Below are 15,368 nucleotides of genomic sequence, written 5' to 3' on the forward strand. Positions count from 1 at the left end.
TTTAATCTAGTGGGAAGATTTCCCTTCTCCACTGCCTCTCATGTCACCCATGAATGCCTGGTGCCATTTTGGGAAGAACCAAATTTTTTTTCTCTGTAGGCAGTATGATATAGGGAATTACTCATGGGGCCATGTGTGCAAATTGAGGAAGGAAAGGCGATGAGCAGCCTTCTACTCATGGGAGTGGAAGCAAGTCCTGTTAATGTCTTAACACTGCCTTTGAGTTTTTCTCAGGCCCAGTGTCATATACAGCACTTTTATTTGCTGTTTGAGCATCTCTAGACACATTTAACTTTATGATCAGCTAGATCCAAACAATCAACTGATATTGGAAAGCTTAGGTCATTTGTAGACCTATGGTCAGGTATTCACTCCTATCAGGACCTGGCAGTAAGCCACAAACTGTTTTCAGAAGGAAAACAGTGACTTGATAAAGAGGTCATAGACTTGTTGCAAAATCCTACGGGCTCACACCGTGATTCTCTTAGTCAAACTTGGTGCAGGGCCAGGCTCCATTTAGATTCCTTATCTGCCACAGACACTTAAGGAACCTATGTTCCACTGGTTTATAAAAGCTGAAATTGCAGAGCCTCTTATAACTAAAATCTAACCAACCATGGATTTCTTTTTGCTCTGGACTCCATTCAAGGCTGGAAATATTTTTGGTCAGTGATTGAATGAGTCAGAGCAGAACAACCAAATGTAGTATATGTTGCCTCAAAAAATCCAAAGACACCTACTAAACATTGTGCCTCATTCTCAGTGGTAGGGGCACAAAGGTGCAAAATGTTTGCCTCTGGACAGAATAACCCAACATGATGCAGACAATCTGACTCTAGAAACTTTGCTGAGATGGTAGGCACCTAAATGTTCATGGATTTTCTCCTCCAGCTACTGCCACAAATGTGCCTTAAAGGTTTCTAGGGTATCTGTTACTCCCTGCTATGCAGATCTTAACAGTACGTCGTCACAGATGTAGTGTACTAATGTGATGCTCTGTGAGATGTTAGGACATTTAAGGTCCTAGTGGGCCTAATTTTGGCACAGAGCTAAAGAGCTGACATAAGCTTTAGACCAGATTGTTCTTTGGAATAGTGGGAAAATGGGCTAATTTAATGACTGCATGTTAGATGCCAAGAGAGGTGTCAGTTTGTTTCAATAAAAAAGGCCACAGCTGAAACAGCAGCTTAACTGAAGTAACCATTGGTTGAGTTTTAATAATCCATTGTCATTCATGAAACTCCAGTCAAATTTGTATGTTAAATTTGAATATAAAAGGAATCACTTCTCCAAACAAACATAACTTCTAGGTACATAGCTTCTAAGTTTTCAGTGGTGGCAATGATCTCTACGGTGCTTCAAGGATTCAGTATTGCTTTTTGGTTTACTCTTTTGGTAGCATGAGGGAGGAGCTCCAGGAGCTTCTGCTTGGCCCCTGTATTAGCCTTTAAAGCAGTGTTCTTTTGGCATGTATCAGAATCTCTTGAATGGAGAACATAAATTGTTAAACCCCACCCCCGTTTTTGATCCAGTAAGTCTGGTTGGGGTTTGAGAATCTGCATTTTTAGATGTTGGTGATACTGATGCCAGCATAGATTATGACTACAGACTACAGACTGCAGATTGGGTAAGTGAAAAGAAATTTTCAAATAAATTTACCAGCCTCAAGCATTTAACATTGTACCAGCATCAGTCAGTGTGTTTTACAAATAAGAAAGTGGAGACAAGGGTGAAGTTAGTAAGTCAATGCAGTGGCAGCTGGTGAAGAGATCTCCTATTATCCACCTCATATAGTTGCTATAAATTTTAAATGAGGGGATGACTGTAATGTGATCAGCACAGTACCTGGTATATGGAAACACTCAATAAATATTATTTTAGTTTTTTTAAAATTAATTTTAAAATCCACCCAACATAGCCACTAATCACCTACGCATCTTTGTATTAGTTATTTAACCATTTGGGCACTGAGTTTTTTTGTCTATAAAATAAAGAAGTTGTAACAGGTGATCTTTAATGTCTTTAAAAATCACTAGTTTTACATTAAAAGGAATCTGTCATAGCTGTCTTAATTAAGGTTTTATACTCACTGAGGGTGATCTTTCTTTATAGCTCTGATATTCTGAAAATCTTGTTCCTTATTTATCTTGTCTAAATTTTGCATCCTGTGGAATACATACTTTTCTAAAAAGTAGATTGGACTTTAGGCCAGTTTCTACCTATATTTATGCCTGGGAACTCAGAATTGAGGTACTATAAAGAGAAAAACCTAAATAGTAAAGGCTGTCTTTTCTGTTTATAGGGTCATACTTTTCCCATTTGGGTTTCTCTAAGGCTTTACTGGAGAGAACTAAAGCCCCTTTAGCAAAAGTGCCACAGAGACATAAAAGAAGCTGCTGTTGTTTTAATTACATGGGTCTAATTATGGTAATGTGATAGATAATTTACCATACACTGAGGGCTGGAAATTTCAAGTTGTTTGGAGATTAGAACCTGCAAATCATTTAGATTAAAATACCAATGACTTCACTGAAGGGCCACTGTCTAAAATTCTGCACAATGATATTATTCTTATCATGAAAATTTAATATGTCATTAACCACAACTTGATGAGAAAGCAAAATAGACCAAAAATGAAATGTGTGCTTGCCAAAATGGTTAATTTATCATTGACTATTAGTTTGCCTTCTTTCAAAATGTCCTCTTTGAATCTCACTGCCTCTTGCCTGTACAATAACTACCCTCTCTGTATTGTATCACCAATTTTCCCTATTTCCTGCATCTTTGTTTTTGCACGTAAAATACTGTGATTTCTCCCATCTTAAAAACAACAACAACAACAACAACAAAAAACGAAAGCCTCTTTTGATCTCACAGTTCTTCATAGATACTGCCTCTTTTCTTCTCCCTTTTGTAGCAGTGTACCTCAAAGGCACAGTGCATATTCATCTCTCCATTTCTTCTTCTCCTGTTCTGTCCAAGATTCCTATCAGAGTCCCCTCCATTTCAATGAAGCTACTATTGCCTTTACCTCCATTAACTTCCACATTGCCAATCCAAATGTCAACCTCGGTCGTAGCCAATTGTCCTCCTTTTTGAAATATTTTCTCAATTTGGCTTCCAAAGCACTACTCTATCCTGCTTGCCCTTCTCCCTCTCTGGCTATTCCTCCTCAACCTTCCTTCCTTCCTGAACGCTCCCTATCTTCCCTACCACTAACTGTTGGAGTTCCCCAGGCTGAGTCCTCACACATCTCTTCACTAACCACATTATTCTTCAGATGATCTCACTTACTCTATGGCTTTAAATACCATCTATGTGCAAATGATTTCAAAATGTCTCTATGTCCAGGCCTTTCCTGATTATCCTATCTAAAATAGCACTCCCTCCTGTCATTTTCTATTCCCTTTCCTTACTTTACATTTTGTGACAGCACTTACTTTTTAGCAGTGACTTTATATTATATGTCTATTTGTTTATTTGCTTATTGTGTACCTCCCTGACTAGAATGTAAATCTCATGAGGGCAGGGACTTAGTTTTATTCCCTGCTATATCCCAGCACACAGAATAGGGTGATGGTGGTATGGAATATATTAGGTACTCAATAAGTATTTGTTGAGTGAATCATTAATGTTCAAATTTATTATTTCAAATCATTGAGCACTCATTTATGTTATGTAACAGTGCAAGGCAAGCAAATAGCTTTCGCTCTAAGAGTGGGATCACTGCAGCCTGCCTGGGTTATTTACCACACAGCACAATGGTGAGAGGGTGGAGAAGTGGCAGCAATTCTAATTTGTGTCCAAACAAGGGAATGGCAAATCCAGTCTAGTTTAAGGCAGTTGAGGTTGGGATGGGGAAAACAATGGGATGGGTGGGCCTCCGCATAGGGGCACAGATTCATAACTATTAGGTGAAGAATAGAGACAACAGGGCTCCAAATATAAACAAGGTAGTCCAGAGAAACTATCAGTTGTTCTGAAGCAGAAGAAAATTTGCCTAGCCCACAGGAGACCCACAGGAACCCAGAGTCTGGTTCCTTGATTTCAGCATAGGTTCATGGCCACCTGCAGATGCTGGATGATCGATCCCGCATCAGCTGTGGGGATAGGGCTGGGGCAGGTTCTCTGGGGAATACAAAAATAAATATAATCTCTACCTTCAAAGAGCCTGCAGATTTATAAGAGATGCTAAGACACAGCTAATAGAAGTAAGAGCATTACATAACATGTAATGTGCTCAGCAGAGCTGTGAAATCACAGCAAATTATATCTGTAAAGGAGGCTATTTATGGATTGTGTTTAAATATAGAACTAGTCTCTTGGGTGCAAGAAAAAGAACAATTTACTAGTTATGTATTTCTTCATTTGCAAAATGTAGGGTTTAGAAAGAATTTTTTATGTTTCCTTCTAGTGCTAAATTGCTATGATTCTTAATTCACACACGTAAGCTTATATAAGTAAACCTGTATACACCGATAATAAAACCGCATTAATTTGGACTTTGCTTATTTTGAACTTATGACCAACCATCAAAGGTTAGTTGAATTTTCATTTTATCAGTAATATTAGTAGCTTGCTCAAAAAGACTGTAAACAAATTAAAAAGGAATGCTTACCAACTTTAAAGAATAAACTGTTTTCAAAGCATTTAGAACTCTTATTTGCAAACAAATAGCTGAAGTGGATGTCAGCCACTTGGACTGATGTTTTGATGCATTTCACACAGACGCCTGAACTAGGGCCACCTGGAGAGAAGGGAGTTGACACACCAGGTCCCTGACCCTCATCTCACCTCAGAGCACCAGGAAGTCAGAGCTTGCCTTGACTGAGGACAAAACCAGAGGAAATCATTTGCAGCAGCACTGGGCCTGGCAGATTATGAGCCTCCTGCTGTATTTCTTGCTCTGGCAGTACAAGAAACTTTTTTAACAAAGAAGATGCAATCTTCTTTATTAATAGGTTATTGTATAAAATTCATCCATTCAAAATGTTTCTTGAATGCCTACTACGTTTATCGACTGTGCAGGAGGCACTATTATATATCCTTATTACATTATAGATTTTCAGTACCAAGTGTTTATTTCATTTACAGCTCTTGAGGATGTGTTTTAAGATATCTTATTATTCACAGTTAATTTTAATAAAAGTTGCAATTACATTACTTCAAAAGGCTACTTGTGGACCTCACAGTAAATGGGGATGTTACCAAAAGAAGAAACAAGGGTGATTATGGAATACTAAAACTTATCAAAAGCTTTTATGATGAAGGTCAGAAAAGCTGAAAATCAGAATGGAATGCAAATTGAAAAATGCCAGGAAGGGAATGCAAAAACAGAATCTGGAAACCACACAACTAAAAATTTTCATTATACCTTAGACAAATCATCACAAAGTTGATCCTAAATTGAAGACAGATATAAGAAAGTAGTAATAGGAGTTATACAACCCATCAGATGAATTTAGTCACTCTCTGTGACTGAGCCAAAAGGCTGATCAAGGGAGGCCAAGGTCTTCAATCTCCCTTGAACACACCGAAGTCATTCCAACCAGATGTTTTTCCTGATGTTGCTTTCTTCACCCACTGTCTGACTTTTCAGCTATTGTTCTATCTTCAGATCCTTGCTGCAGTTCTAGCTTCTTCGTGCAGCCCTCCCTAATTCCTCCTACCCAAAATGAAAGCCACTTTCTGGATGCCCCAAAAACCTTACAACATTGCAGTTTACCACTAAATGGTTCTCTAATGAGTATGGAGTTCTTCTGGATTAGGCTACAAATACCTTACTTGCAGGATTCATACTTTAAACCTTTTAGTGATTTATTAACTGATAAGAAAAGTCTTACAAGATATAAAAATTTAGTCACATTAAGTAAATATTGAATGACTTGCATTTGTCAAAAAGAAAAACTGTAGAAAAATAAAACTACTTTGGAAAATTTGGGATGTAGGGTTCATAATACCCACTGCACCTAACTCCTTATAAGACATAAAGGAGGCACTTTTGGCTGACAAATCGATTGATGAATGAATGGTAGTAAGAAAGTTTTCTTTACTGAGACCTTTCATATGAAATTGATTAGTGCAAATAATCATGCAGTCGTCTCAAAGTAAACTCAAAACGTTCACCACCACCACTACCACCACCGCCCCCTAAAAACTGCTCAGCCTCCAGTATTCTTTTATGCCTAATTAAAGGCATCACTCCCCACTCAGTGACCTAAGCCAGGAACCTGGCAGTCGCAAAGCACTTTCTCCTTATTTCCATATTTGATTCCTCACCGAATTCTGTTGAATGTCTCAGATCCATCCCTGCCTCTCCTTCAGCAGAGATTTTACTTGGTTCAGGCCTTAACATCCCCACCCACCCAGACTCTATGGTTATTTCCCAACTGGTTGCACATATCTGGTCTCACCTCTCTTCAATCCATGCCACATACAGCCAGAGAGGATCTAAAATGCAAATCTGTTCACGTCATCCCCTTTCTAACTCTTGTAATAGTTTCTAATGCCTAAAAGATAAAGTCCTATCTTATTTGCATGTCATTCAAGGGCCCTTTTAATGTGGTTCCAGCCTTTCGTTTTAAAATCAACTTTGGCCACTTGTCTACATGCATCATACCTCTTCCCATCTAAAATTTCAAAGTCTAAAGTTGTCAGACTTGAAGTACCAAGCCATTTTATCTCACTGTGTAGGACAATATTTGACCCTGTATCCATTTAAACCAGTTGACTTACCTTTATACGTAAACCAAGGACCAATTTATTTCTTGATCACCTCTGCAAGGCTGATACTTTGGTCACCACGATGGCTGGTAAATGTCCCTAATATAGCAATTATTTGATCATATACCCATTTAACCTACTAGAACTTCTCTACTGTCAGAAGGGCAGGGAGGGACATAGCAGATCCTGGCATGAGAGGAGAGTATATAGTTTGGCATTTTCATATATCAGCATCACTATAACAACCACTCAAATATTTGTTGAACATTGGTGAGTCAATGATGAAAGAGTTTAGAAGAAGGAATTTCAGGGAAGTGGAACAGCAGGAGCAAAGGCTCAGAGGCAACAGTGAACTTGCAGTAGGCTAAGACCAACCCAAGGTAGTTTTTTTTCCCTGACACTGCTAAATTGAAGGTTTTTATAAAGGAGCTAAAAATTAGGAAAGCGGCCAGTCTGAATAAGCTGTGACTCAATAAGTAGAAGATGAAACCAAAACATAACTCAAAGACTTCGGCCTGGGAGACTGGAAGATTGGTGACAACTTGATGGAAAACGATAAGCCTGAATTGTACATTCAGACCAATCCTCACCATCTGAATTTGAAAATAATAATAATAAAAAAAAACAGTCTAAGAGGAAAAACTGAATAGTTACTACAAATTACCTACAAACGTCCTTGCCAGTATGAGGATTTATGCCACCTGGTGGCAGTTCACCTAATTTTGTTATTCAATTCTTTACAGTAGTGCAAACTCAAAATTTGTACTTCCAAACTTGAGCACAGTGTCAGGCATGAAGGAGCTATTAATTTTTTTTTTTTTTTATGTAGAATGAATGGATGAGTGGAACGTGTAAATAAATTATTCAATGAAGCAAAGCTCTGTGGTGAAAAAAGCTCTGATCCGAAAGTCAAGAGAGTTGGCATCTAGTTCCACACTAACTGTGGAGTGATTCCCAGGTCACAGACCTCTTTCAGTTCATGTCCAGCTCTAACATTCTTGACTTTATATTTGGGTTTCAGTGTATTTATCTGAAAAAAAAATGATATGTAAAAATTTCTTACAGTTATATTTGAGCTTCTGTTTTATATGTATATAAAACAATATGTTATATATATAACACAAACTCAACAAAAACTCAAATAATATAACTGTAAGAAATTTTTACATATCTTTTTTGCTATATATGTATATTGGGGTTTTTATTTGAAAAATTATTAACTAAGCTCAAAAGTCCTTGAAGAGTCACAACATCAGAGAGGTTGTCAGGAGTGATACGTACACTTCTGGCAATTGAATTTGAACTTACAGCTGGAGGAAACTTGCTGGTTCTAAGTTCTCTTCTGATTATGACATCATTGTTTCTCCTTTGCCAGATGTTTCTAATGATAGCTTTCAGATGACATTCCTCCTATTTGGTCCAGCCTCAGAATCTCCTCCTACACAGCACATTTGACCTCTTCCTATGAGTATTCAGGCCATACTCACAGGTGGGAATTGAAGGGTGAGTACACACTACTATGTGGTGTTTTTTTCTTTTTAGGCTAATATTATGTTTAATAAATGGGATTATGCTATTATATGTGTTTGTCTACTTCTCTCAGCTAAAGGAAAAGATCTATCCAAAAAGGGACTTTTAAAAAAGTTGTATTCCTAACACAAGGTCTTTATGCAATGGACACTCAGTGTGTCCTTTTCAATATTGATCTTTATGATGAGAGTTAAAAAGCATTATCCAATGTAGTGACCAGGGAGGGACTTATGTAACATGATTTGGAAGTACTAGTAGTGCCAGAAAGTAACAGCGTGCTAAAATCACATCCCACAATAATGGGAGTATGTCAAAGGGACACAGGAACACAACTGAAAAAGCACCAATGGCCAATTTAAGAAAAACAAATAAATAATATTAGATTATAATCTAAAGTATATAATAAATATCCATGAGTTCATACTGACTTAAATAAATGGTTGGATAATGGGAGACGGTAGACAAATCTCAGGTATAGAAGAATTTGTAATGATTGATGTAGATATCCGCCATCACAGAGTGAAACATAACCCTTCACTCTTTAAGTGTGGGCTGTGCACACACTGCCATAGAGTGTAGTATGGAAAGGGAATCACCTTGTGATGGAAAAACCTGGCAAACACTGCCTCAGTCAGACGATCAACAAAGGCTAAGTCAGGTTGGTAGCACATACCCTCCATGTGAGGTAATGAGAATAGTTACCTCTGTGGTCTTCCTCCCCCAAATCCATATCCTCACTCTAATCATGAGAGAAACATCAAACAAATTCCAACTGAGGGACATTCTGTTAATACAAGATACCTGACCAGTGCTCCTCAAAGCTGCCAAGGTCATGAAAAATAAAGTCTGAGAAACTGTGATGGCCAAGAAGAATCTAAGGAGATATGACAAATAAATTGTAATAAGTTATCTTGCATGGGATCCTAGAACAGAAAAAGAACATTAGGTGAAAACAAAGGAAATCTGAATAAAGTATGGACTTTAGTTAATAATAATGTATCAATATTGGGTCATTAATTGCAACAAATGTACCAAACTAATATAAGATGTCTCTAATAAATGAAACTGAGTGTTGGGTGTATGGGAACTCTGCACTATCCGTGCAACTCTCTGTAAAATGTTTATTTAAAAAATGAGTCAAATCTCCCATCACATTCATCAGAAACCAGTGCCATGTGGAGATGCAAGGAAATGTCAAACTCTTACTAAATATCTTTTGGAATATCAAATAGCAGAAAATTAGATAGGATATTTTAAAAACAGGGATCTTTGAGGCAGGAGAAAGATAAAAAATGGCTTAAGAGCAGTTATATATTTTTTATTTGAATAAAGTAAAGTTCATTAAAGAAAATACAGGAAAAACTACACAAAAGCAGAAAAAGGAAACAAAAGCTTTCATAATTCTACCATCTAACACAACTACATTAGTATTTTATTTTCAATTTTTAAAATATGTTTATTTTTGTGGGTTTTTCTCATAGTTGTAATTCTACCTAATTACACAATTTAATTTCTTGGAAGGTTTCCCTCTCTTCATTAAAGACAAATCTTACGTGGAGCAAGTTAATTGGTGTCATTCTGCATTTCAGACAGAATTAATTTAAGTGAAAGAGAACGATATGACTTCGCAAGACTATGTGAATATCAAGAATCTGCTCTATTTGTCTAGGAGGTAGTGCAGAACTAAAGGGGTACATATGGTACTATATAGAAGCTTAAAGGTCTAGCTCTTGATTTCACTGTGGAGAGGGTATGATATTTAAGAAACAAAATGGAGAAAGGGAAAAGTCTATTGCCAGACAAGTTCCTCAGAACTAAGAGATAGGATACAGAAATAAGAGGTAGGATAATAGGTACTTGCCAATTCTCATACTAAGAGTATTGTTGGCAGAAGAAAGAATATGATTGAGAGTAAACGGTAGGAAGTATACAATATTAACATTATTATACTCTCCATAATCATCTCTAGGGAGGAGCTTGCATTCAGACAATTGTTGTTTCTTAAGATTCGCTACAATGGCTATTTTCCAGATTAAAAAAAGTTTGGCATCTTTAAATTCCATTAGATTGAAGCAACGAGAAACATTAAATATTCTTGAGTACATACTGCCACCCAGTGGATATATCTGTGTGATGCACAAGCATTTGCCAACGAAGAGGACAAAGAGTTTTTGACCATGATGCTAGTATTAAAGCTTTGCCTGCATTCAGTGAAGGCCATACATCATATGTAATCCCAAACTGAATTACACCACTCATTCAAAATTCTAGATTAGACTTTAATACACATTTTCAAGGTATTCTGATAAATATTGCCAGAGGCTTTTGGCAATGGGAGAAAAATATTATGTGTGCTTACCAACACTATAGATACTAACTTCTTATTAATATTAATAAAACTAATGTCAGTGAATTTCCGATAAGATGAGTCAGAGATACTCAACTTCTAGTAAGGAAGAAAGAGGGATGTCATGGCAGAGACTAGATAGTGGAAAAATCTGGTAAACACTGCCTCAGTCAGATGATCAAAAATACTAAGTCATATTGGTAGTATATACCTTGGATATGGTAATCTTGACTCCCTTGGATGCTAAGAACTCTGGCATGAAGTGTAAGAGAATTACATTTTTGGCATAATAATCTTGGATTTCCCTTTATCTGAAAGCAACTAAAGGTTTACTAGAGTGGAAATACATAGAGACAATGGATGGAATTTGGGTCATTTAAATGAATATTGAGGCCATATTTATGTAGAGACTTCCTGGGGAGTCCTGGTATTCTGTAGATAAGTCCAATACTATTTGTTTCCTAAAAATGAATAATGCAATTTATGAAATTGAAATGACACTGAAAGTCTAAGAAAAACTACTTGTCTGAAACTTTATTTTTTGCTACATTTATAGTTATCTTCTCCAAGAAGTTTACATATCCACAGGTGAACACTTCTGGATAGGAAATCTACTAACTAATGTGTTCTCCATTGTTGGGTATGAGATTTCTTTATCTCACCATACTTACAAGTTAATAAATTAGCCTATCACTGTTTCATAAATGTTGGCAGAAGATACGAGATAAAAGACTTCATTATTCATGCTTACCAAGCAGCATGAACATCATATTTGAGTTAGTTCTCCTTGCCCCCTAAGTTCCATGGAGGCACCATAGAGAAGTTCAGGTATATCTTGTGCATACAGTGGATTTGTGTCCTATGTTAGGAATACTGACTTTGGGAAATCCACTGCTTTTATAATAAGCAGAAAGTAAGGTGGTTCTTTTTTCCAAAGTGGGATCTAAGCTTATCCCTTCAGGTTGCTTTCTGCAAACACAATCTTGAAAAATGGTTGCATTAAAAAGAGGTCAAAGCTTTGCATTTTTGGAATGCCCAGGGAAAATATTCTGGGAGGTTTAAGGCCTATTGGCAATTGTCTTTCCTAACATTCATACAAAGCCACAATCAGCCTTCCTATAATTTCTACTGATTGGACTGTGTTTTCCAATCTCTTTGGTATTTTGGATGTCAAACACCTGCAGTGTGCTATCTTATGGCCACTGAGATTTATTTTCTCCACACTAATAATTTCTAATCCCTTTGAGACCATTCCTCCATGGTCATGTATGGCTTTGGGCTCCCTCACCATTAGTATTGCTTTCCTCTGAACTTGTTTAGGTGTTAATTCCCAAAATGGACTACGATATTCCAAGTATGGACCACGATATTCCAAGTATGGACCATAAACTGTTATTTGGCTATACATTTCTATTCCACTCTTATGCCAGTGGATGGAAACTATGTAGTTTTTCATTAAAGGAATCATCATGCCAACCAGATTTCATTTAATATAACAGGAAGTCTAGGAGTAAGGTCTTTCATTTGAATAGTTGTTTAGCAGTTCTAGCAGGAAAGTGTTAAGTCATTACTATCTGTATTTTAAAAATTATGGGCTGGGCGCGGTGGCTCACACCTGTAATCCCAGCACTTTGGGAGGCCAAGACGGGCGGATCACGAGGTCAGGAGATTGAGACCATCCTGGCTAACACGGTGAAACCCTGTCTCTACAAAAAAATAAAAAAACTAGCCGGGCGCGGTGGTGGGTGCCTGTAGTCCCAGCTACTCGGGAGGCTGAGGCAGGAGAATGGTGTGAACCCAGGAGGCGGAGCTTGCAGTGAGTGGAGATTGCACCACTGCACTCCAGCCTGGGTGACAGAAGGAGACTCCGTCTCAAAAAAAAAAAAAAAAAAAAAAAAAAAAAAAAAAAAAAAAATTATGGACCTCCTCTATATGAGCTCTTTGTTTTCCATGTTAATATAAATGACATATGACTCCCACACTCCTTTTTAGGGGGCAGGAGAGGGGTGCAGCATCTCACTCTGTTGCCCAGCCTGGAGTGCAGTGGTGCAACCATGGCTCACTACAGCCTCGACCTCCTGGACTCAAGCAATCCTCCCGGCTCAATCTCTCAAGTAGCTGGGACTACAGGCACTGCCACCACTCCAAGCTAAGTTTTTTTTTTTTTTTTTTGGTAGAGATGGGGTCTTGCTGTGTTGCCTAGACTTCATATTCTTTGTTCAAATAAGAATCCAACAGTCACAGGCTTTTATTTTCTCCTCCAACTCATGCATATAGAAGAGTAGGGAATTGACAATGTTTGTCTTCTGGTTTAACAAAGAAAACTGACATGTATATTTACTTTTTCAAAAACAGAGATATTACTTTAGATATTATTATAAGTTTAATTTTTAAAAAATTATGACTAAATTACAAACATACAGAAAAGTATGGAAAACAGTATAATGAAGATCCAGATGCTCATCACTCAGATTCAACAATTAAAGACTCTTGCCACATTTGTGTCATCTATGCCTTCTTTTCTTTATTATTATTAAAGCATTTAGTGGCCTCTCTCAGATAACACATCAGTTTATCCCTACATAGTTCAATATGTATTGACATGGATATTTCTAACATAACTTCAATGTCATTAACATCTAACAAGATTAATAATAATTCTTTAGTATCATTTAATACCTATCCTGGATTTAAATTTCCACAATTATTTAAAAACATGTGTCTTTAGAGTTAGCTTATTCTAATCAAACTCCAAACTAGGTCCACTCATTGCTTGTGATTGCCATGTCTCATAAATCTCTTTTAATCTAATAGTCCCCCTCTCATTCTTTCTTTCAATTCTTACCATTGACCATTTGCAAAAATTAGATCAATTGTCCCATACTTTGAGTTGTGGTATCCTTTAACTTACTCCTTCCTTCTCCACATTTTTAATAAACTTGTGGTTAGCTCTAGAGCTTGATTAGATTCAGATTCAACATTTGTGGAGGGAATATTTCAAGATGTTTCTGTGTACTTCCTATTCCAGCAGATTGAGAAGCAACAATGGTTGCCACACTGATGAAATCATGTCAAGGAATTATTCACTGATTCTCATTTTATTGAGTTTTCCTTCCTTACTAGAAATGTGATTTCCCATAAAGCTGTAACAGAATGTAACATGAGATTTTTCCTGTTGTGCAGTCTTTTTTAAGAGGCCAAAGCTGGCCGGGTGCAGTGGCTCACACCTGTAATCCCAGCACTCTGGGAGGCCGAGACGGGCAGATCACGAGGTCAGGAGATCGAGACCATCCTGGCTAACACAGTGAAACTCCGTGTCTACTAAAAATACAAAAAATTAGCCGGGCGTGGTGGTGGGCGCCTGTGGTCCCAGCTACTCGGGAGGCTGAGGCAGGAGAATGGCATAAACTCGGGAGGTGGAGCTTGCAGTGTGCGGAGATTGCGCCACTGCACTCCGGCCTGGGTGACAGAAGGAGACTCCGTCTCAATAAATAAATAAATAAATAAATAAATAAATAAATAAATATAAAATAAAATAAAATAAAGTAAAATAAAAAAGAGGCCAAAGATAAAAGCGGTAGCCCCATATTCTTACAGAGACTAAAGCTTCAGAAGGGAAATAGATCAGAACTTTTTTTTTTTTTTTTTTTGGAGATGAGTCTCGCTCTGTTGCCCAGGCTGGAGTGCAGTGGCGTGATCTCGGCTCACTGCAACCTCTGCCTCCCAGGTTCAAGTGATTCTCCTGCCTCAGCCTCCAGAGTAGCTGGGACTACAGGTGCCTGTCACCACGCCCAGCTAGTTTTTTGTATTTTAGTAGAGACAGGGTTTCACCGTGTTGCTCAGGCTGGTCTCGAACTCCTAAGCTCAGGCAATCCACCCGCCTTGGCCTCCCAAAGTGCTGGGATTACAGTCTTGAGCCATCGCACTCGGCTGAGAATTTTTTAAAGAGCATTATCATAGTCTTGTGTGTTTCCCTTTACTCCTCAAAAAAAAGCCCCATTTCCCTCCATAAGAGACAGGCGCTGCAGGGAACCAAAGCAGATCGTTTAAGTTAAATTCGACCTGTGGTCCCCTAAGTTTGGGAGTTGAATACACTGTGACCTTTGCCTCACTCTCCTCTGCTTCAGTCTGAAAAAAAGGAAGCTGGTTAGTGCCTGGAGCTGCCTGGATAGCAAAGAGACAGGGCTATACTGGGAATCGTTTGCACATCTAGAATTTGATGGGGCAAAAATGTCAAGTTTCCTGTGGGTTAAGGGACAACAGCTAGGCTACAATGGTCTTTGTAAAATAGGACGAGGCTGTGTACAGTGTACCATCAAAGTTGGATGGCTGCGGTCAATGGTCAGTTGGAGAGCACCTTGTCTGAAGGGGTGTGTGGTAGTGGTGGGGAGGCGAGTTGCAGAGGTGGCCCACTAACCCAACCTATTTCTCATCCTTCCTTGCTATCAACACCCTGGCATTAGTAGGTGAAAAAGATGATCACAGTAGGGAAAACAGAGAACAGATTGCGCCTTATGCCCCAGTGCTTGTATGGTCTAAGCTGGGGAGGTGAGAAGCTCTAAATTTAAATCAGGTTAGACTTAATAATATCTAAAGTTTACCACAAGTGAAACAGAAATGTCTAAAGATGGGTAAAGAAACATGACTGAATGCTTTAAAACAGATCTCCACTGCAAGCATTCTTTATTTGTAGTACTTTTATTATTTTATATTTGGAGACAGAGTCTCACTCTGTCGTCCAGACTGGAGTGTAGTGACGCAATCTCAG

Source organism: Rhinopithecus roxellana, chromosome 18 (assembly GCF_007565055.1).
Source record: "Rhinopithecus roxellana isolate Shanxi Qingling chromosome 18, ASM756505v1, whole genome shotgun sequence".
Taxonomy (NCBI): domain Eukaryota; kingdom Metazoa; phylum Chordata; class Mammalia; order Primates; family Cercopithecidae; genus Rhinopithecus; species Rhinopithecus roxellana.